We start from the raw sequence: 24,114 nt of genomic DNA on the forward strand, positions 1-24,114 counted from the left end.
TCTCTCTTTCTCTCTCTCTCTCCCCATTCTCCGCCCAGTTATTCTTCACGGTGTTGCTTTGTGGTTTCTTTTCTGTGTCTCACAACAACACTAATACTAGTATCACGTGACTTAAGGCTGACCCACACTGAAAGATTTTTAAAATCTTAACCGATTTTGAAACTTTGACCCTACACATGACGACATGTTATGTTAAATTTAACAGTTTTGTTCCTATAGTGTGTGTGTGTGTAGAGAGCAACGATGTGGCCAAAACAGCCACCACACACACACTAACAGATTAATTCATGAACAAGAGTAAAAAAAAAAAGAAATCTTGCAAAATCTCTCGCGACCAATCGAAACACTCTTAAAATACCTCACACCACAGGAATATCTGGAAAGATAATCTATAGAACCATCAAAAAAAAACGTGTGTACCCAGCATTAGCAGCAGCAGACAAAACCCTATATATCTATTTATCTATCTATCTGAATAAAACAAAACGTTTTTTCAATTTTCAGCTCGCTATAAAAGCTAAAGCCCACTTACAGTACTTTGCATTCCTGCTGATCATTTCCCAAAGTTTACTGTAAGATTTGAGATTTATTTCCTACCGTCCCAACAGCTGTTGTTTTCCGTTCATTTCAGATGGAATTCAGCTTGCAGAGGCTTACCAGCTTGAAATAGGTAAGTTACCACAGAGAACAGAAGGTTGCACCAACATCTGATATGGGAGTATAGGCTAACAAAAAAAAGCATTCATGTTTTTGGACAATAAAAACAATAAGCAGCCTTAACAGAAAGGAAGAAGTGAATCGCTGCGGAGCCCCGTCACTTCACGAGACACGGGAAACCTCTGTTGGCCTGGAGGCGCTGCGGCATTTATTTCTGCACAAACGTCCACTAGATATTCTCAGAGCTGCTAACTCTTCTGCAGTGTGTAATGTGCGCGCATGCACGTGAGAGTGGAGCGAAAGAGAGAGAACGAGCGTGGTGTGCGAGTGAAGGCAAGCAAGCAGGCAGAGGAGCAGAGGAGCAGAGTACAGCAGAGACTCCGGCCCTGGAGACCAAAGCTACGGTCTCCCCCGCGTCCTCCGACTGCGGCCAACACCCTTTTGCAAGACGGGCTTCACTAGATATAACTTTGCGGTTTTGGTGCTACCGTGTAGTTTGTGTTGGAGCAGCGTAGCCACACGCGAGCGCGCATGGGACACCAACCCGGATTGATTTATTCGTGTAAGATGTTACAAACAGTCCCTTAAGTAGGTCAAAACTTCCATTTTTTTTTTTTTAACCAAACCGCAGACAAGCCAACTAAGGGAAGTCAAGGGACGTCAAGGTAAGACGTGTGTCGAGACCGAGGTTGCAGCCGGGTCCCCCAAAGCTTCTTCTGCTGCCATAAAGGGAATGTTTAGTCTATGTGAATAGAGGACGAGCGGAGCGCCGAGAGCGTGTATCAGTCTGAACAAGAAGATGAATATTTCATCGCAAGACAATGGGGATATATTTGTGTTAATGTTTCATAACTGTACGTTTATCAAGGCGTGAAGGCCCCCCCCACACGTGTGTTTGTGTGTGCGCGTGCACGCAGGTGTGCGCACAACACAACACCCCCGTTTTAATGTTTGATGGAGGTTGGAGGTTTGAGGAAGGGAGGTGTTGTGTGGTTTGTTTATGCCTCGATGCGTCCTCTTTGGGTTTATTCACAGGAGGATGACCTGTGAGCTCCAACGTGTGGCAGGCATCTGTGTGTGTGTGCGTGTGTGATAGTGTGCGTCAGAGTGTGTGAGTGTGTGTGTGTGTGGGGGCTTTTTGGGGGGGGCCAAGGGAGCCATAAAAGATTCAGCTCCTCTGGCTGTATTGTTGTGGAGATAACAAATGTTTCCATTTAGTGATCATGCATGAGTTATAACTCACAGGACATAGCTTATGCTGTTGTATGTCGGGATTTGTGTGTCCTCGCGCCTTCACAGCCTTCACAGCCTTCACAGCCTTCACAGCCTTCACAGCCTTCACAGCCTTCACAGCCTTCACAGCCTCCATACAGCCAACGAGTGGTCAGACTCTGGCGGAATGAGCGTTGTGTAATCACAGTACAAAAGAGCTCTTCGTGCCGTGATTTTTTTTTTTTTATGCCTCAGGTAAGCACATATAAGAGAGCTCAGTCCAGCTTTAGTCTTCACACACACAGATGGACAGGCAGATGAAACACACACATATATAGACACGCACACACACACACACACACACACACACACACACAGAGCTCTATTATGCAGTAGACCTCTCCATCCAATTGATCACAGGCATGAATTTCAGAACAAAAGGGAAATATTCCACCTCAAAGAGCAGAGGATTTCTAACAGAATGCCTAAACGCGGCACACTGTCCTCACCGTATACTTCTAAAGCCTTTGTAACACTGAATGAGTTATAGAGTGCGAAACAATGTGTGTGTGAGTGCACATCCGCAAGGGTAAGCCGCTGAGCACTTCAAACCAAGGGCCTAATCAGCACCCCATAGCCCACCCACACAACCTCTCTCTGCATCTCTCTCTCTCCTCTGCTCATCTTATTTTCATTCCCTCGCCCCCTCCCACGGACTTGCCTCTGCATTCTTCCGCTCTCCCCCTCTTTTTCTCCCCCCCTCCTCCCCCGTCCCCTCTTTCAGCTCCTCCCTCGAGATGGCAGCGAGGGTGGAGGTGACAGGAGGGTGTGTGATGGGGGGTGGTGGTGGTGTGGGGGGGATGACGACGACTCCTGGGAATGCCGGGCACGGTGCAAGCACAGCTTCGAGGTCAGCCGAGTGCTTTCCCCCGTCCTGGTGGGGATGTTGGCGGTTGAGGACACGCCGGGCTGATCTAGGATCTGTGTCCCTGGGGAGCAGGCGGTGACAAGGCCGCTGGCGAATGCTATGACGCTGCTGAAATATTAAAGCTAATGGGATCGCAGAGCTGCGTGCCTGCTTATGTATGTGTGTGTGTGTGTGTGTGTGTGTGTGTGTGTGTATGTGTGTGTGTGTGTGTGTGTGTGTGTGTGTGTGTGTGTGTGTGTGTGTGTGTGTGTCAGCGTGAGCGTATGTTGCTCATAAGTTGCAGCTACTTGAAGTGAAGTGGAGTGAACAAAGTGGAATAGAGATGGATAATGCATTACACTCTAAACAATGGCACGGTAGAGAGAGTTTGGGCCGTGATAGAACAAAACCTACTTCTGAGTGTGAAATATGGTGGAGGAGAGGAGATAGGAGGTGAGGAGAGGAGATAGGAGGTGAAGAGAGGAGATAGGAGGTGAGGAGAGGAGAGAGGAGAGGAGAGGAGAGGAGAGGAGAGGAGAGGAGAGGAGAGGAGAGGAGAGGAGAGGAGAGGAGAGGAGGTGAGGAAAGGAGAGAGAGGAGATGGGAGGAGAGGGGAGAAGAGAGGGGAGAGGATATAGGAAGAGAGGAGAGGAAATATGAGTGGGAAAAGGAGAGGAGATGGGAGAAGAAAAGAAATGTAGGAGGTGAGGAAAGGAGAGAGGAGAGGAGATGGGAGGAGAGGAGAGAAATAAAGGGAGAGGGGATAGGAGGTGAGGAAAGGAGAGAGGGGAGAGGATATAGGAAGAGAGGAGAGGAGATAGTAGTGAGGAAAGGAGAGGAGATGGGAGGAGAACAGATGTAGGAAGTTAGGAAAAGAGAGGGGAGAGGAGATGGGAGGTGAGGAGATGAGATAGGAGGTGAGGAAAGGAAAGGAGAATAGAGGAGAGAATAGAGGAGGTGAGGAAAGGAGAGAGGAGAGGGGATGAAAGAGAGGAGAGATGGGAAGGGAGGGGAGATAGATAGTGAGGAAAGTAGAGAGGAGAGGAGTTGGGAAGAGAGGAGAGAAGATAGGAGGTGAGGAAAGGACATAGGAAGTGAGGATATGAGATGGGAAGAGAGGAGAGGGAGAGAGAGAGAGATAGGAAGAGCGGCGAGGAGATAGGAGGTGAGGTAAGGAGAGAGAAGAGGAGATGGTGAGAGAGGAAGGAAGGGAGAGGAGATAGGATGAGAGGAAACAAGAGGAGTGGGGAGTAGACGAAAGGACAGGAAGAAGGAGGAAAGGAGAGAAGGGATGACATAGGGTGAAAGGAGAGGAGGGGAGATAGGAAGTGAGGAAAGGAGATGGGAGGAGAAGAGAGTAAAGAAAAGGAGAAGACAAGAAACAGAAAAATACGAAGAGGGGAGAGTAGAACATGAAAATTAGAAAAAAATGAGACGGTTAAGATCCCTCAGCTGCCAATAAGTAGGCACACACACACACACACACGCACACTCACACACACATTTACACACACTCACACACTCACACAGCGGCTTGAAGCTATCACACACATCGCCTGGAGCACAATACAGCTCGTTAGTGGATACATGGTGGAAATGAGTCCTCCTCTCCTCTCTCAACCCCTCCGTCTCTCAAGCAGTTGTCAATGTTATTATTTCCAAATGAATACACACAAATGCAGTACATTGTCTGACAGAATACGCTATAAATACACTCACTGTGTTGCCTTACGACAAACACACACCGAGCGAGAGGAAGAGAGAGTGCCACTGCCGCAATAACGGCGAACTCCATGGTGCTATGTGTTCGGGGGGGGGGGAGAAACACGAACAACAATTAAAAATACAGTAGTAGGTTGAGTGTGTGTTAGAAAACACCCACAGCAAAACGTGTTCGTGTGAGACCTGAGAGGAGTGTGTTGAAATCAGTGTTGCTGTGTGCAGCTTGTGGGCATGCAGTTAAATTATGGATTTCAGCTCACTGTCTCTGTCACTCCCTCACACACACACACACACACACACACACACACACACACACACACACACACTTTGCAGAAGGCGGATGTGCGGATCTCGTTGCTGTAAGATATAGACAGAGCGCCGTTTTATCGCGACGACTGTGATGTTAATTAAAATCAGACAGACGTTCGCAAAGAAATAAGTTGAGCTCATTTCCATTCTGTGTGAGAAGCGGGAAAAAAGTAGGCCACGCTTCGGAGGCGCGCCACCTTCGCTGTCCTACGGATGAGAAATGACTGACAAGCTGGGAGGAGGAGAGGAGGAGAAGGGAGATGAGGGGAGAGGAGAGGAGATAGGAGGACATAGGAGGTGAGGAAATGAGTAGAGAGGATAGGAGAGGAGAGGAGGGAGAGGACATAGGAGGTGAGGAAAGGAGAGGAGAGGAGATGGGAGGAGAGGAGAGGAGAGGAGAGGAGAAGGAGAAGGAGAAGGAGAAGGAGGGGAGAAGAAAGGGAGAGGAGAGGGAACAGGAGAAGGAGAAGGAGAGGAGAAGAAAGGGGGAGGAGAGGGGACAGGACATAGGGAGAGGAGAGGAAGAGGAGGAGAGAGGAGAGGAGAGGAGGAGAGGAGAAGGGAAGGAGAGGAGAGGAGAGGAGAGGAGAGGAGAGGAGAGGAGAGGAGAGGAGAGGAGAGGAGAGGAGAGGAGAGGAGAGGAGAGGAGAAGGAGAGGAGAGGAGAAGGAGAGGAGGAGAGAGGAGAGGAGAAGGAGAGGAGGAGAGAGGAGAAGGAGAGAAGAGGAGAGGAGAGAGGAGGAGAGGAGGAGAGGAGAGAGGGGAGAGAGGGGTGAGGACATAGGAGGTGAGGAAAGGAGAGGAGAGGGGAAGGAGAGGAGAGGAGGAGAGAGATATGCCTATTTAACATAAAAATATTGTTATATTCATTCTTTAAAAGTCACCAGAATGCAGGAAACATTTTTTTCTGGAGGACCCACAAACCCCCGCTTTGGTTTTGAAATCCTCCCTATTTTTGAGGTCTCAAGGTTGGTAAGTACGGCAGGGCCCCCTCTGTGTCGCCCCACATAAGGCCCATTGACTTGTCTAACGGCTGCGAGCGCCGCTGCTCATCCCCAGCGGTGCACGCTGTGCCTTGTTAGTCTCGTGTAAAACGCCGGCAAACATTAAAACCCTGCGTGATGCGCCGCCGTCGTCCCTCGACTTGGTCACACGAGCTCATTTGCATAAGCCGCCTTTTATTTAAAAAGGACACGCACACATGTAACCACCTACAGCAAGCGTGCACACGCAAGCCTCCCATCAGCCCTCAGGGGAGACACACAAACACACACACACACACACACACACACACACACACACACACACACACACACCTAATTTCCCAAAACCCACCCCTACAGTACATGCCTGCTGAGATGCAAGGATTTAAGTGGAATTTGCCTGCCAAAGGGAATCGTGCTGGATTTCATCATTCAAATGTGTTATTCCGACGCCTTAGGACAATTTGCCGTGTATTAGTGAGCGCTCACTACTCGTTTCCATCGCCAGAAACAAGATAGAAAACTTTTCCGCTCCCGTGCATCTGTGAATTCGCACTGAAAATAAAGTGGAAAAGGTCACTCTGGCAATATGAAAGAGGGGGTTTTCTGCAGATAACGGTGTATTTTCTGGTTCAGAAGTGATAGATGATGTAAATTTCATTCAGATGAAAAGATATTCCATTATTCCGCCAAGTTAGTATCTCCTGTGCTTTGTCAAAGAAGTGGCCTCGGGAGGTATTACTGGTCTCTTCGTTTGTACCAGACACACTTTCTTTAGTTTCTGGATTTGGCAGAGTTTTTCATATTCACACAATATTGATTGGACTTGAAGGCCAGCGTATGTGAATCTGGGATTTAGGTGTTCCTCTTTGAGATGGATTTTACAGCTGGAACCAGTGGGGGGAAAAAACTCTGTACATTTAGTACTGCACATTTAAAGCACTTCTACTCCACCACCACTCAGGGGGAAATATTGTATTTGTTACTCCACTATATTTATCTGGCAGCTATATATTTCACAAATCAAGATCTCACATACTTAAGGGACTGTTTGTAACTTCTTACACATATAAATCAATCTGGGTCGGTGTCTCATGCGCGCTCGCGTGTGGCTATGCTGTTCAGACAAGACTCCAACACAAACTACACGGAAGCACCAAAACCTCAAAGTTGTATCTAGTGAAGCCCGTCTTGCAAAACAGTGTTGGCCGCGGTCGGAGGACGCGGGGGAGACCGTAGCTTTGATCTTCAGGGCCGGAGTGTCTGCTGTACTCTGCTCCTCTGCCTGCTTGCCTTCACTCACACACCGTGCTCGTTCTCGCTCTCTCGCTCCGCTCTCACGTGCATGCGTGCACACTACTCACTACAGAAGAGTTAGTTGAGCTCTGAGAATATCTAGTGAATGTACAGTGGACGTTTGTGTAGAAAAAAATGCTGCTGCTCCTCCAGACCAACAGAGGTTTCCCGTGTCTTCTGAAGTGACGAGGCTCTGCAGCGAGAAACGTTATCGTCTAAAGCTCCGGTGTCTCCCCTGTTCCCTCCGGCCGCGGTCGGGAGGCTGAGGCAGGAAAAGCCAACACTAGTATCAGCAGTGATTCATGGAGAGACCTTCGTCTGGTCAGCTAACATTACTGCCAAGCAGCTGAAATATAGAGTGATATTGTGGTTTTAGCTGACGTGCGTTGCCTCACTGTGTTGAGCGATGCTCGTTCATGTCTATGTAGAGCGAGCAAGCGCGAGCAACAGGACGCTGTCTTTCGTTGACTTAACGGCCACAGGTGTCGCTGTTAACAAGCAATTTCTGATTCTTATAAACAGTCCCTTTAATTGATTTCCAATAATAAATATATACATACATTTGCATAAAGCAGCATATTTGTCCACTCCCATGTTGATAAGAGTATTAAATATTTGACACATCTCCCTTTAAAAAGGTATATTTTGAACAGATAAAAAATAAAAAATAAATTTACGATTAATCATGGACAATCATGCGATTAAATATTTTAATCGATTGACAGCCCTAAAGTAAGGGATCTGAATACCTCCTCCACCACTGACTGTAACAACACATGGGAATGAGAGGGTCCGTCTAACTGGTCAGACCTCATGAATGGATGGTATTTGCCTTTGAGCATCCACATCACTGAGCAGCAGGCCACTTTTGTTGAGAAAAGCGTATTTCCATACAACATGTCACACAACTGCTTCCATCATTAACTGTTATCCTCTATAGGCTTTGTGTCTCATGGGACATGTTTGAGATAACCCATAACTCATAATTATGACTTATATGTCAGAAGCAACTAATGAGATGTTTATTTCTATCATCCCTTCCTTCTTTAATCATCCATTCCCCTGAATTGATCTCCATGTTCCTCCAGAAGACCTCACTGTTAAGAATTTCCCAGTACAATAACAGTAAAGAACTGGCAGCAGGGTTGCCTTTATGTTACTGTAAAATTAACATTATTATACTGTCGCTGAAATGTACAGCTTTGTACTGTTAATGAAAAATACAGTTTGAACTGGTTGTTTTTTATTAATTTCACAGTTAATTTACTGTTTAAAGATACATTATATAGCTGTTTTTCGCCTTTCTTTTACATTATCTTACTGATTTGTTTTAATGCACTATTTAGGTTGTATTTTTTACATGCATTTTAATAAACATGATTTTTTGCCTAGATGAATAGACTTAGCAGGTTACAGACATAGGAATAGTCACACTAAATACAATGAAAGGCACTTGTTAGGAAAAAGGCTATAATAGACTTGTTGACACTTTTCCCGAAATGTGTGTCTATAGCTGGCTACAAGCACAGAATGCAAACCATAACAACATGTGAGTGAAGAACAATAAAGCTAATTCACTGATTTTACAATCATGTACAATGTACAAGCCTCACATGAGCAGATCAGGTCCCAGAATTAAAAACATACTGCATGAAACTGTTACTGATGATACTTTAGACCAAGAGTGCCCAAGCTTTTCCCTTGGAGGGCCAAAACTGGAACTCAATGGAGGGCCACGGGCCAAAATGAAACACCTATTGTATTGTATTATTAAGATGCAAAATGGTACTAGGATCCCAAGTTCCCTTAATTGAATATGTTTTACATAGTTAACCCCTTAAAACCCACCTGCTGAATACAATTGGGCTCATTTATGCAATTAAGGCATTTCCAAGACTGTTTATGGACCCCAGTATGTAGAAATATTAAAATACACCATTTTTATAATAGGCAAAAATAACACATGTATACTGCATTCAAAGAACTGCATGTGTCCCCAAAACTGCATAGGATTGATTATTATGAAGTGGGCATGTCTGTAAAGGGGAGACTCGTGGGTACCCATAGAACCCATTTTCAGTCACATATCTAGAGGTCAGAGGTCAAGGGACCCCTTGACAAATGTCCATGCCAGTTTTTCCCCACCAACATTTAGCCCAACTTTAGAGTGTCAGCCTCCTTCCTGACAAGCTAATATGACATGATATGGTACTAATGGAGTCCTTAGGTTTTCTAGTTTCATATGATGCCACTATCTTCTAACCATAAACCCGAGCCTGGTACGCCCTCCGAAAGACAGTAAAGTCGGTTGGGTCTTTTAATAAAAAAAAAGAATTTGCTAACATCTGGCGGGCCAAATCAAACCTTATGGCGGGCCCCACTTTGGCCCGCGGGCCCCACTTTGAACAGCCCTGCTTTAGACAGTTGATCAGCAGAAAAGTGCTGTTTTTTAAGAATGCATTATAGTTCAGTTAAAAAACAGCCTATGAGCGTAATTTAACAGGTTTTCTTTTGTATTAACAGTAAAGCACTGTTTTTAGCAATAACAGATTAATACTGTTGAAATCCTGCTGTAAATTAACAGCAATTGTTTACAGTGTACGCATCTCACTCCGGCCCATCGCAGCCGTCTCATCTGTCTCGTTAGAGCCTAAACTCATAAGACTTGTCTGCTTAGCCCGCTGCAGTCTGCGGGGGTTTTGCGGCTACAATACAGCTCCCGCTGTTCGGACCCATTCGGCACCGTTTAGCGAGGAAAACTCCTCTCGGATGGCTTTTGTCTCGTAGCTATAGGACTAATGGAAGAATGGCTCAGCACGGCGCGCCTTTTGATGCGTTTGATGCGTCTCATTAACAGTTTAAATTTACACCTGCCTCACGCATTCCTGCGGGATCCCTCCTCACGTGTGAATGGGAATGTTTGTTCTTCTGTGATAACGAGCCTTGTGAACATTTCCAGTCTTTGATGTCTATAACAGAGTCGCACTTAATTGGTTTTTAACTTTTTTTTTTTTTTTTTGGCATATGTGATTGTCCATTTGGACCCATATCATAACACAAATACAACAATTATTAGTTTCAGGTGATTATACACTAATGAAAACATAGTTATAAATATTATATCACATTTCTGCTAATAGATCTCCTGAAATGTTACACTTTAATAGTGGAGGAAAGTACATTTTATTCAAGTAATGTACTTAAAGGTCCCATAACATGCTCATTTTCAGGTTCATACTTGTATTTTGTGTTTCTACTACAACATGTTTACATGCTGTAATATTAAAAAACACCTTTATTTTCCTCATACTGTCTGCCTGAATATGCTTGTATTTACCCTCTGTCTGAAACGCTCCGTTTTAGTGCATTTCAACGGAATCGCGTTGCCTGGCAACAGTTTGGGTCCATGTTTACTTCCTGTCAGCTGATGTTATTCACATACACTGCAACTGGAAATAAACTCGGACACATTTAGAATGTTTATGTTTAAAACCGTGTAAAAGGCCTAAATATTGTAGATTTGTGACATCACAAATGGACAGAAATCCTGACAGCTTGTTTCAAAAGCACAAATTCTGAATACGGGCTGTGTGTATTTCTCCGTATATTGAGCGTTTTGATAGTTTAACAGTATTTATATAACACTTAAACCTGCTTTATAATATAAAAATACATGAAAATCTCACTTTTTACAATATGGGACCTTTAATAATGAAAATATTTCCGATGGCTTCTGATATTTAACAGCAGGATTACTGTATATTCTGTCTTTTAGACCTGCAGCATCCTTCTCATAGTGTAAGAAAATAAGAGTTTTTATTTTATGGAGGTTAATTATTGATCCTGGTCACAGCTTAAACTACCATAAGAATCCAACCCAAAGGGGGGAAAGCCAGGCTGTGGGAGCCATTATCCCGAGTTAATAAATGCAAACATTTGTTCCTGATGGCTCACTTAACCTCTTAATTTATGTATGACCACCAGAGGCCTATTCAGCAGAGAGCCATCGGTCAAACAGGCCTTCACAGAGAAGGCACCGCATGGCCTCTCTCCCTCTTTCATCTCCGCTGTAACCACCGCGTGTTTCACACCACTGCGCAGCCAGAGCGCGCCTCTCCAACGCACCCTAATTGTCCCGCGTATTGACAAACCCGGTTCCGGTGTATTACTGATTTTCCACAGCTTCGTGACGGAGCTCTGCCTGGGTTTTTTTTTCTATTCTTGGGAGACATCTGTGGGGGGTCAGGGGTGAGGTCACCCCCGGAGCTGCGTCCATCTGCCCAACAAATACCCACGTCTTCTTCAGACGCGCGCCTGCTAAACACCTCTAATAGCCTCTATCACATTTGCATTATTAGCCTCTAATGAGCGAGTGAATGGAGAATAATAAGCCCATTTAAGTTATCAATGAATTACCACTTATATATAATAAATGATTGCTACATCAGAAGTGAGATGAAAATAATGACACAGTGCAAATCTCTCCCCCATTATCTTGGCCCAAAGCACCATATAGCCTTTATAGCGTGGCTTTCTTTGTGCAATCAAAGGATATCAAGCTGAATCTAGGACACAGACATGAAACAGCAACTTGGAGATGGTTTCCTAATCCTCTAATCTTTTTTTAGGAGGACAACTCTGAGATGTGTCCTTAAACTCAGGCAGTGGATTTCTTTTTTTTTTTAATATTCAGTGCCTCTCTGAATCAGAGCTACTCTTAAAAATATAAATGCATGTGAAAAATAAACATACTGGACCCACTATCTCTCTCAATACATACATATTGTTATAGTTCTATGAATAACCCATATAGTTGAAATAATTCATGCTATTAGATCTCTTAGAGCCTCCCATGCACTGAGTTTTAAGTTTTAATTTAATATGAATATATATATACCGTGTCTCAAACTTGCAATAACTTTGAAAGCGCTTTTAAAGGGGACACATCATGCTCATTTTCAGGTTCATACTTGTATTTTGGGTTTGTAATAGAACATGTTTACATACCTCAATGTTCAAAAAAAAATTCTCAAACCGTCTGTCTGAATATACCTGTATTCTCCCTCTGTCTGAAACACTCCGTCTTAGCGTCTGTCTCTTTAAGCCCCGCCTCCAAAAAAGCCCAGTCTGCTCTGATTGGCTTGAGAGAAAACTGAAGCACTGAAAAAGTGGGTTTTTCATGATATGTCCCCTTCAAAGGGCACTGACCTTTAGAAATACAGATCACAAATGGCCTGTATTTGACAAAAACAATATATCCCATTATTAAGTCTCGCTGAGTCGCGTGTGCATGGTGCAACAAAACTACTTAAGCTTAGGAAGAGATCGACTTGGTTAGGTTTAGGCAACAAAACTACTTAGTTAGGTTTAGGAAAAGATAGACTTAGTTAGACTTAGGCAACAAAACTACTTAGTTAGGCTTAAGAAAAGATAGACTTAGTTAAGCTTAGGAAAAGATCGACTTGGTTAGGTTTAGGCAACAAAGCTACTTAGGCTTAGGAAGAGATTGACTTGGTTAGGTTTAGGTAACAAAACCACTTAGGCTTAGGAAAAGTTTGACTTGGTTAGGTTTAGGCAACAAAGCTACTTAGGCTTAGGAAAAGATTGACTTGGTTAGGTTTAGGCAACAAAACTGCTTAGTTAGGTTTAGGAAAAGATTGACTTGGTTAGGTTTAGGATTCAAAACTACTTAGTAAGGTTTAGGAAAAGATTGACTTGGTTAGGTTTAGGAAACAAAACTACTTAGTTAGGTTTAGGAAAAGATTGACTTTGTTAGGTTTAGGAAAAGATTGACTTGGTTAGGTTTAGGCAACAAAACTACTTTTTAAGTTTAGGAGAAGATTGACCTGGTCAGTTTTAGGCAACAAAACTCCTTGGTTAGGTTTAGGAAATGATCGTGGTTTGGGTTAAAATAACCTCGGAAGTGGCGTTACTTAAGAACGGAACTTACGTGACAAAAAATCAACGTTGACCTCTGGTTTCATACGGGGTACGAACACCGGTTGCCTGGGCGAAAGTCTGATTTTGTGGGATATGTACACGGATTACAGTGCATTACTTATCGTAGGTTCAGCTACGAATGGTGCACGAGACCAAAATTATCTTTTGAAATATCGCCATGAAGAAAAATAGAGTTGTTTGAAATCTCAGCAGCCGACAAAGACGTCATTCAAGCATTGTTTTTGAACCCCAGCTCCAGCTGAAGTATAATGGGTCCTTTGTGCTACTGTGAGGGAAAACAATACACCTGCTGTACTTTTTAACTTCATAGATCTGGTAGATATCAATCTGGGTCTCTGCAGTGATGTAACTAGCTGGATTAGATCATTTAAGGACAAGTTGTACAACTTCAAATCCTAAAGGGCTTCTTATGTAGTCCATTACATCCACTCTCCTCCTAATAATAAAGTCGGCTCAGCTGTGGTGAAATCCAGGTTTTGAAGGGCCCGCCTGGCCCCTGTACCCCAGCCAACCCCACCCACCAAACACAAACAAAAGGGCCCTTGCTCTGGCGGAACGAACCGAGTTTGGCCCACTCATTGCGTTTGTTAGCCCCACAGAGACCCTGAATATAGAACAGCTATTCTATCTAATGAGGCAGAACTTCATGGCTGCCTCTATAAAACTTTGTCAGCCTTCTGTTCTCTGGCAACAAAGCCTGAATTTTTTTAAGTTTCACCCATTTTTTCCCCCCAGTGACACACAAACTGTTAAGATGAATCGAACGCGGGCTTTTTCCTCTCGGTGACGCGAGACAAGTGTTGCAAACAAAGATGACTATGTGGAGAAATAGGGCGCTTAGACGGGAGGAGCGATCAAGAATAACGCCTCCGCAGGGAGAGCTTTGATGACACGGGGTTGTAGTTTTATGAAATAGCCTACATTTGGCTTTGTGTCGAGGGTCTGTGAGGAATTGCGGGTGAGGATGTTTTCCTCTGCTTTTTATATTCCAATCTATGAAGATACTTCCTAGACCCAATACTAATTTGACTATTTCTCATTTATTGTGAGCGAAGATAATTGGGTGTTGCCTGCTGTGTGTGTTAGTGTGCCTGCAAGGATGTTGGGTGTTTACATAGCTTGTTTTTTTCTCTTTGATGGCAACGGAGACTCAAAATGTAGCACGCTAACAGCGTTTCATAACTTTATAACTTGAATTTATAGTCCTGCATCCATAACACATAACACATAACACATTTCAGCATTTCATAACAACCGTGAAGTCAAAAAGGTACTTTCTGGGTGAAGTGCAGACCTGGGATCAAAGATTTAACATCACATTTAGGGACAGTACACAAATTATTTTGCTGGTGAGGGGGGCTGAACTCTCCCCAGGGTTAGTGATGTTTTCTTTGAACCCTTCTCTTGACTTGAAAACTGCAGCATGACATGAAAATAATAGAACTGTGTTACATTTGCACAACTTGTTTAATACTGTACCCCAATTTTAACATTGATATCTTAAGGGGGAACCGTTAACAGGTCTTGAGGAGTACTACTGCATGTGAAAAATATTGCATAAAGTCCTTTGTGGCTCCAGAGGGAGCTGGGTAAAACTGATGAATAAAAATAGTAAACCGACACTGCTTCAAGTGACACTGAGTCAGCGTTGCTTCGGGTTGAAGACTACAAGTTTGAAAATGAAATAAAATCTAGGGGTGTGGAGTTAGAAGCTCGCTAGCCTGCTCCTCATCTCTGCTTGAGGCTACAATAGCCCCTACTAGCATAACACACCCAAATCTCCAACATAACTGTCTGCAGTTGAGTTGCATTGTGGGTAATGTAGGCGATAGGTTTTTTGAAAGGAGGGCGAACGCGTAGAATAAAAAAGTCGATATCTCTGCTGCATCAATTTTTCCCCGTTTTAACTGTTCGTCGTGACAATGTTTTGGAGTGCAATGCTAAATTGGTGGAGAACTTCTAATGTTAACGTTAAAGGGTGGGTCCATTATTTTAGTTTTTTTTTAGGTTTTTATCTCATTCTGTAGCTTCCCAGAAGTGTTCCTTATCCGAACATTCAATTTTTAGTCAAAGTATTTATGTTTTTTTTCCGAAGCCCTTCTAAAAACTTTTTCCATTAGTTCGGATCCGAAAATCACACAATAACACAAACAAACTAACCGATCGATGCAGCGGCAGACCAGCAACTCCCGTGTTCTGCAAGGTAAAATTACTTTTTGTGAATGGACTCTGGTGGCTTTAAAGACAGCAATATAACTGCTTCAGTTCCCCGTCGGAAAGGGCTTTCTAATGGCGGGGTAAAGCTGTGAAAATATTCTAAATATAGCGTACACTTAAACTGATTTCTTTAGATGGCTTTTCTGCTGCTACCGCCCACAGCCGCTTTACCTCGCCGTCAGAAAGCCACCAGACTCCATTCACAAAAGCAGTAATTTTACATCGCAGAACGTGGAAGTATACATAAAACCCCACTTTGGAAAATCTGAACTAACCCTTTCAGTTATTTCCAAATTTAGCACAACTAACTTTGACTCTGCTAGTGCTAGCATTCAAATTATTCATAACCTTATTGATTAGCTGACTTTGGAGACCTATGTCACTACTTTTGCTAACTGCTGAGATGGCCCCGCCCTTTAAGGGACCGTACACATGCCGCATCTTTTGCACGCTCAAATCCATTGAAAGGTAAAAGCCAAATTGACACAGAGAAATCGAGCAGTAATGTTACTGTGATGGATTTACAGTGCTGAAAGTTAATTTCTTTGTTTTGTTCTTTGTTTAGTTTAGGTTGGGTTTTACTGCTAAATGAATGCAACTTCATCACCTCTATGGCAGCACGCAGGTTTTGGTTACTTAGTAACGGCAGTAGCGTAACCTTCGAAGCACCTTGGATGAAATATTAATTTAGAACTAGAAAAAAAAACAAAGAATCTTGCCCCTTTTCTAAATCCATAATCATTTTTGCACAGTCTCTTAGCAAACTGGTGTGAATGTTTTGTCTTCATAAATATTCAAATGGCTCCAAAAACCCACCCTAATATGAGCAATGCAACATTCAAACATCTATTTGTGGTTGACTAAACTGTGATTAAAAACCCTCATAACTCCGAGCTCTCAATTTGGTGTCAATCCATCAAGTGTCATCTATTTGCATACCACGTTCCCCCCCACATAAAGTGCGATTCAAAGCGCGCCGACAACAAACGGCATGTGAGGCGTGAGGACTATTTGACACACCAGATCAGAGGGAAAACCACATCTGTGCTCTCTCAGACAGATATGCCTACTCATGAGCTGTCATGCAGCGGAAGGTCTCGAGTGGTTCACTTCAGTGGCACATCTCATCCTGGGCAGAGCGCGACTGATCCGGGAGATCTGAAAGATCATTTTGTCCTTTAGTGGATAGCCTACTTTGGTGCGCAGATTGTCTTTGCAGCTTCGCCTCATTAGCCCTCTCATGGCCTGCATGAACAATCAAGGCTGGGCTGCTGAAATATTGATTAGCTCTATAGTGAGCGGGGAGATATTCCTGTTTTTTTTTTTGGAGTGGGGCGTTCTGGTGCATATAGACTATTTGTTGAATATAGTTATTTGTCTTCGGAGGCTGTTTACTCCCGAGGGAAAACAATGCCTTCCCTTCAAAGTCTTGCTGGCACATGCAGAGAGGACACACTGATCTCATAATGCTGTAGTTGTGTGCACGTGCGCTGCAGTTTGCCTTCTGTGTGTGTGTGTGTGTGTGGAGCTTGTGCACTGTATGTGTGGTGGTGTGGTGTCCCCTCATATTTTGCGTTGTTTTATATGAGGCACGTTCAAAGAGAATTATATAGTATTGTTTATGGAGGGTGACTCCATAAACAGGGGAGCTTTAATGCTCTGCGAGAGAGGAACCGCACCGCCGAGTTTACTGCCAGCTGGACTTGTGTTACCTGTGCAATCCTCTTTAGTCACATTAATATAGCCCCGCGCCATGCTCTAAATAGCACTGCGGGGACTTGAAACAGCGCGAAAAAGAGTAGAGAAATCGAGAGAGAGAGAGAGAAATGGGAAAAAAGGTGAGATGGGAGAGGAGTGGGAGAGGAGATAAGAGAGAGGAATTACAAAGTAAGTGAGAGTGGGAGTTCTGTTGCCTATCAAATAGGCGAGTTTAAGAAGCGTTTCCACCTTGGCTGCTAATGCACTCTGTGATTGTCTTGTGTGACTCATAGAGTCTATAAAGTAGGTTAGTGGGTTATTGCTTAAAGTTAAAGAGCTAATAAGCCTGAAAATGTTTTTTTTTCTCTTCATGATGGGAGTCATTCGGCAGTAAAGACGTCTGTCGCAAAGTTTGTCTGTGATGAGATGTGTCATTAAAAATAAAATGCTATAAGCCCACACAGCAAAAAAAACATTTGTTTGTTAGATTGCAGATGTAAATCTTTGATCTCTACATGAGCATTTTATGTCTCTGATCAGTATAAAGAAGGCACTTGAGCAGAGCGGTGCCTTGTATTTTTGACTAATGTAGCAGTTCACAGCCTTTTCAAATCTGAAACAAGAGCAGTAAAGCTATTCAGCGGGGAGTGAACGCACCATGAAGCTAAAGTTAGACCACACTTAGTTTGTGCGTGACACCCGAGCCAGCTCCAGTCACTGAATGGGGACTGAGAGACGTGGTTGAAAGCCCCAAAATCTAGTAAGTGGAACTTTAATAAAAAATTCCATGCTCAAACACATCTGCATAAATAATCACCTATTAAGACAAAGAGTCTACAGCCATGCTAGCAGCTCTTTGAAGCCGTACACAGCCAGTGGTTAACCTCTGGGGTCTGAAAAGTGAAGGCGATGAGGAAGTGTCTTAAACTTGCATTCTTTCTAACAGCCAGCAGGGGGCGACTCCTCTGGTTGCAACAAGAAGTCGGATTGTATAGAAGTCTATGAGAAAATGAGCCTACTTCTCACTTGATTTATTACCTCAGTAAACATTGTAAACATGAGTTTATGGTCTCAATCACTAGTTTCAAGTCTGGGAGTTGACCGTGTTTTCGTCTTAAAAACTTTAACCCTTTCACAGTGTGTTTTCAGTTCATGAAAGTTAACTATACCCTTTTTGGTCGCCTAAAAAAAGTCTTATTCAGCGTTTGGTTTTACATTTGGTTGTACCTACGACCAAAAACCAAGATTGTGATGGCCAAAATGCCGAAATCGAGGCTTCAAAACGGCAGTCCACAAACCAATGGGTTACGTCACATTATGTCAGTATGCACAGTATGTTGGGTTGTACTTAGCTCCACTATCTCGTGTCACTTCTGGTTGCAAAAACCCAAGATGGCGACGGCCAAAATGCATGATAACATCTGATAAATAGCACTAAACACAAAGTATGGTTGAAGAAATGTCATCAGTTTTACAGGTATTTACATGCTCCAAACGAATAGAGCGGCAGCATTTCACCTCTACTTCTGGGTCCATACAATCTAAATTTACTGTCATGTTATAAAAAGAAAAGCCAACCACTGAATATGCAAAATTCCACCATGCTTAACCAGTTTAAGAGATTTTAACGTTTTGTTCCACGATATAAAATACGTCACTAAATATTCCACTTGTGAATTTTGAAGCCTTTATGTGTCTTAAAAACGTCATCACGCTGACTCGCCCGCCTTTACAGCTTCGTTGTGTATACTCGCGCTCTTGTGACCGCGGTGTAGGGCGTTTATAGCCTAACGTTAGCTTTTTACTTCTGGCGATTGCATTCACACTTCAAAAATCATAAAAGTGGTGTTCATTTGTGGAGATTATATTGCTGAACAAAACGTGTAAGTTTCATAAACGTTTGTTTGCTACAGAGCTTATTTTCTGCAATAATCCAAAACCCAATGGATCAATCCAATTGGCTTTTTGCCGAGGGAACCAGTGCGATGCTAACTTCCTGGTTGGCCTACAAAAGTATGTCATCCCTGGAGCACTCTATCACAACACAGGACAGGCCGGGCTGGTTAACATGCTCATTACAGCAGATACATACTGTGAAACAATACATACCCGTCTCTGACATAACGTCAACACGGTCATCTCTTCACATTCTGTTGATAATATTTTTTTATGTTCTTACACATTGCACCTTTAAATCGGTAGGCTTCATTCTCTGGGGACCATGCATGTCTGTAAGATTACAAAATGTCATGGCAGTCCATCATAGAGCCATGCTGCTGCTGCTATAGTCCGGAAAAATACAATTGTATGAGCATAACTTTTTGAGTTGACTTTTCAGTGACTGTCTCACACTTGTCTCACAGCTCTAAATAACTGTGTGATAGAGCTGATCTGTCTCTGGAGCAGCTGTTGAGAGGTGTTACTTGACAAACATTGATCTAATGCTCACAATTTAGCCGAATATTCATCTTCGTGCAGCGTGTTACGCCTCTGTTACTGCTGCGTCCATACACAAGATTACTAATTTCTCATCACAAGGTTGTTAAGTGAGCCATTTGGCCAGTAAAAGTCTCCCTATAGATCCTCACACAATGCCCCATTGATTGATGAATTATCACAGGCACTTATGTTTTCGACTACATCAACCTCTCACATCAAATGCAGCTCATCTGCATGCTTGGTGCCTATTTTTTTTTTTAATGCACGTGGACCATGCAAGGGGAGAGAAGAAGAAGAAGGGGACACATAACTTCACATGAGTGATATGCAGACGTCTGCCATTCCCTCCCTCCATGCTTCTCTTAACTCATCCACCCCCATCTGTTCATCCAAAGCACGGCACAATCTGGCGCACTGCAACCATCAGGTGTGTGCACAGCCCCCCACACACCACCACCACCAGCCTTTCCCTGCCTCACGCACTAACTTTGAGTTTGTCATTGGTGAGCTTCTACAGGAGGAATAATTAAGATAGGATACGTAAAAATTCACAGTAGTGCTAGACCCTCAGAAGGGAATGGACTCTTGTTTTTGAAAATATTTTTATTTTAATTATTATTTATTTTCCATATATGTATTTTCTGTTTATGTGTATCTTGTATTTTGTTAGAGGTGCCATTCAAATGTTTAATTGTATGATTGATACTGTGAAGCTGTATATTGATTTTGGCCCTGTGAGAAAGGGAAATGCTAAGAGAGAACGGGTGGGTGTGTGGGGTATGTTATTGTTTGTTAAAGTAAATCCTGTATTGAATATATTGCATAATAATGCTGTTGTTTGTATAACAAAAAAAACAATAAAGACATTGTTAAAAAAAAAAAAAAAAAACTTTGAGTTTGTCTTCAAAATAAGGAAATAAGAGAAACATCCTCAGATCAGACACAATCGAGCCTCTAATTCAAGGGTGCCCAAGCTTTTCCCTTTGAGGGCCAAAACTGGAACTCAATGGAGGACCACGGGCCAAAATTAAACACCTATTGTATTGTATTATTAAGATGCAAAATGGTACTAGAATCCCAAGTTCCCTTAATTGAATTTGTTTTAGTTAGCCCCTTAAAATCCACCTGCTCAATACAATTGGGCTCATTTATGCAATTTAGGCATTTCCAAGACTGTTTATGGACCCCAGTATGTAGAAATATTAAAAAACACTATTTTTAGAATAGGCAAAAATAACACATGTATACTGCATTCAAAGAACTGCATGTTTTCCCCAAAACTGCATAGAATTATCATAAAGTGGGCATGTCTGTAAAGGGGAGACTCGTGGGTACCCATAGAACCCATTTTCAGTCACGTATCTTGAGGTCAGAGGTCAAGGGACCCCTTGAAAAATGGCCATGCCAGTTTTTCCCCACCAACATTCAGCCCAACTTTACAGTGTTAGCCTCCTTCCTGACAAGCGAATATGACATGATATGGTATTAATGGAGTCCTTAGGTTTTTCTAGTTTCATATGATGCCACTATCTTCTAACCATAAACCCGAGCCTGGTACGGCCTCCGAAAGACAGTAAAGTCGGTTGGGTCTTTTAATTAACAAAAATAATTTGCCAACATCTGGCGGGCCAAATCAAACCTGCAAAGCCAACTTTGGCCCGCGGGCCCCACTTTGGACAGCGCTGCTCTAATTCTGGTTCTCCCCCTACTAGACTGAAGCAGGGGGCCAAACTTGGTAACTCCCAAATATATGGTTCCTTTTATTGGGGCCTGATGTTTGGATCTTTATGTGCGCTCCTCCTGACCTCCACTGAATCAAGCTCCAGAATGCCTCCAGTGATGGAGAACAGCTCCAGACAAAAGCAGGACGAGACTGAGAAGCAGTGAAAGGAAGAATGAGAGGGGAGGTGGGAGGTGGGAGGAGTTCGGAGGGAAACGAACCCTGCGAGCTTTTAAATCATCATTGGAAAGTGATTAGAAAGCTGGTGTGGCCGGGCGGAGACGGACGCACAGATTGCGCGCTCCCGAGCACAATACCGGTAATGAAGTGGAAGCTCAGAGGGAGTGTCCCAGGACAGATTTCTTTGCACTGGGTTACTCTAAAGTTTCCCCACAATCTGTGTGCGAGGGGTGTAAAAAGCTGCATTCATGAGATGTTAACCGCTTTGTTTATGTCGGGAGGAATTTATTCAAAGTGTTGCAGCTATCAGAGACAGATGGGCTGGAAGGTGATGGATCGGAGCAGAAGTTAACTGAAGGAAAAAAAAAAAGAGACTGAGAAAAGAGGAGAATAAATGTTTAGTGTTTTACTGGACGTTACCAATCTGGTGGCGCTCTGGTGCCAGTCCATGATGCCTGCTGCTCCATTCACAGCACTGTTGCAACATTACATGCACACTATTGGTCCCATGTTGGCGCAATCAGAATGCAAAGTAGTCTACCGTTTATTCAAGCATGATCAGTTATGGGGTTTTCCCTTAAAACGAGCATATTTACACTGCAGTTTGGTGCGTTTTCGTGCGTATTTTGCGCTGAAAGTGTTAGTCTGACTTTTTTTGAGAGAGCAAAGGAGAATCCAAAACTGCCATTTATATATTAAGGTGATAGATAGATAGATAGATAGATAGATAGATAGATAGATAGATAGATAGATAGTAACTTTATTGATCCCGAGGGAAATTCAAGTTTCCAGCATCACAGTTCCATAGTGCAAAACATGTTAGTAAAAAGTTAGTAGTGCAAAGTACAAAATACAAAAAAAATACTAGATATAAAAATACCAGGAGATGAAGAAAAAAACTGTTAAAACTGAATATAGTGCAGGGTAACAGCTGTGATACACGACTATTAAAAAAGTGAATATAGTGCAGAAGAGACTGTTAAAATTGAATATAGTGCAGAAGAGACTGTTAAAATTGAATATAGTGCAGAAGAGACTGTTAAAATTGAATATAGTGCAGAAGAGATTGTTAAAAGTGGGTACTGTTAAAAGTGGGTATAGTGCATTATTGTCCGTCCTGCAGACCGTACCAATTGGAGTACATTAGGCCTATATTGTCATGGCTTTCAGTCGTGTAGTTATGTTCAATGGACGCGCTTCAATAATATCTACATTATATATTCATCACTTACTTGCTGAGTTGGGTTGATTGAAAGTGTTGCAGCAGATGAATCAATGAGTGAGTGCCAATGTGCAGTGCGTTACTATTGGAACTAAATAAAGAAATTATAGTTTGATGCAAGCATCAAAATATTCAAACAAGCTTATAGGCCTATTAGTTCAACATCAAAAAACTAAGCGAAAACAAACTTAATCTTAGTTTTGCAGATAGAAACAAAGTCTCCTGGGCGTCCTCGTGTCACACACCTGTGTCTGCTTCTAAATGAGGAGGGGCACGCGGTGATTGCATCATTTAAAACTCAAACTTTGTAATTTGTAAACAAAACAAACAAACAAACATGGCTCCTACAGGATTAAACAATTGTACCAACTGTTATATTGGTATAACTTTAGGCCATATTATTTTGACATGTTGTTGGGAGGGTTTATTTAAGAGAAAGGTTCAAAGACAATGTTGGGGCTGCATCTATGATCACTTTTTAATTATGAATAATCAACAACAATATTTACTTGACTCATCGATTAAACCTGCAGTAGGCAGAATATTTTTTGGCATCATTAGGCAAAAATTCCATAATAACCTTTCAGCATATTGTAATTCAAGTGTTCTGAGAGAAAACTAGACTTCTGCACCTCCTCATGGCTCTGTTTTCAGACTTTAAAACATCTAAATCGTGATGGGAGACTTTGGCCAATCACAGGTCATTTCAGAGAGAGAGCGTTCCTATTGGCTGTTCATTCAACGGAGGCAGCTGTAAATCACTGGCAAACTCCGATCAAACTGTCAAACTACGCAGTGCTGATCAAATATGAATCAATATTCTGTTTCTGTAATGCCTATTTCTCACCTCAAATGTTTTCAGAAACATCTCGTAGTGTACTGTTTAGCTGTAAAATTAGAAAGTTTGCTCCGGCTGGTGGGCGGTGCTTGGTATTTCCTCAACTCATCTCAACATGGCTGCCGGGTCACAAACTTTCTCATTTTACAGCTCAACAGTACACTACAAGATGTTTCTGAAGACATTTGATTTCTGTAAAATGTCAGGAAATAGCAAAAAATGCTTCATCACAAGCAAGATGACACCTTCTAATTAGGGTTGTCAACCATTAAAATATTTGATTGCAATAAATTAATTGATTGTCCATAGTTAATCGTGTTTAATCGCAAATTAATCGCAAATTTTTTATCTGTTCAAAATGTATCTTAAAGGGAGATTTGTCAAGTATTTAATACTCTTATCAATATGCTGCTTTATGCAAATGTATGCATATATTTATTATTGGAAATCAATTAACAACACAAACAATGACAAATATTGTCCAGAAACCCTCACAGGTACTGCATTTAGCATACAAAATATGCTCAAATCATAACATGGCAAATTGCAGCCCAACAGGCAACAACAGCTGTCAGTGTGTCAGTGTGCTGACTTGACTATGACTTGCCTCAAACTGCATGTGATTATCATAAAGTGGGCGTGTCTGTGAAGGGGAGACTCGTGGGTACCCATAAAACACATTTTCATTCACATATCTTGAGGTCAGAGGTCAAGGAACCCCTTTGTATGTGGCCATGCCCATTTTTCCTCACCA

At 42.7% G+C, this 24,114-nt stretch overlaps 1 protein-coding gene across 1 annotated transcript in view; it reads right to left on the reverse strand.

Moving 5' to 3' along the window:
• Nucleotides 1-22,554, reverse strand: part of LOC141776685 (uncharacterized) — an 85,330-nt gene extending 62,776 nt beyond the window's left edge. Inside the window, exon 1 of the mRNA XM_074650433.1 lies at nt 22,533-22,554. The gene's annotated coding sequence lies outside the window, so the exon portion shown is untranslated. The remainder of the gene's footprint in view (nt 1-22,532) is intronic.
• Between the last annotated feature and the right edge of the window lie 1,560 nt (nt 22,555-24,114).

Source organism: Sebastes fasciatus, chromosome 11, assembly GCF_043250625.1.
Source record: "Sebastes fasciatus isolate fSebFas1 chromosome 11, fSebFas1.pri, whole genome shotgun sequence".
NCBI classification, from domain to species: domain Eukaryota; kingdom Metazoa; phylum Chordata; class Actinopteri; order Perciformes; family Sebastidae; genus Sebastes; species Sebastes fasciatus.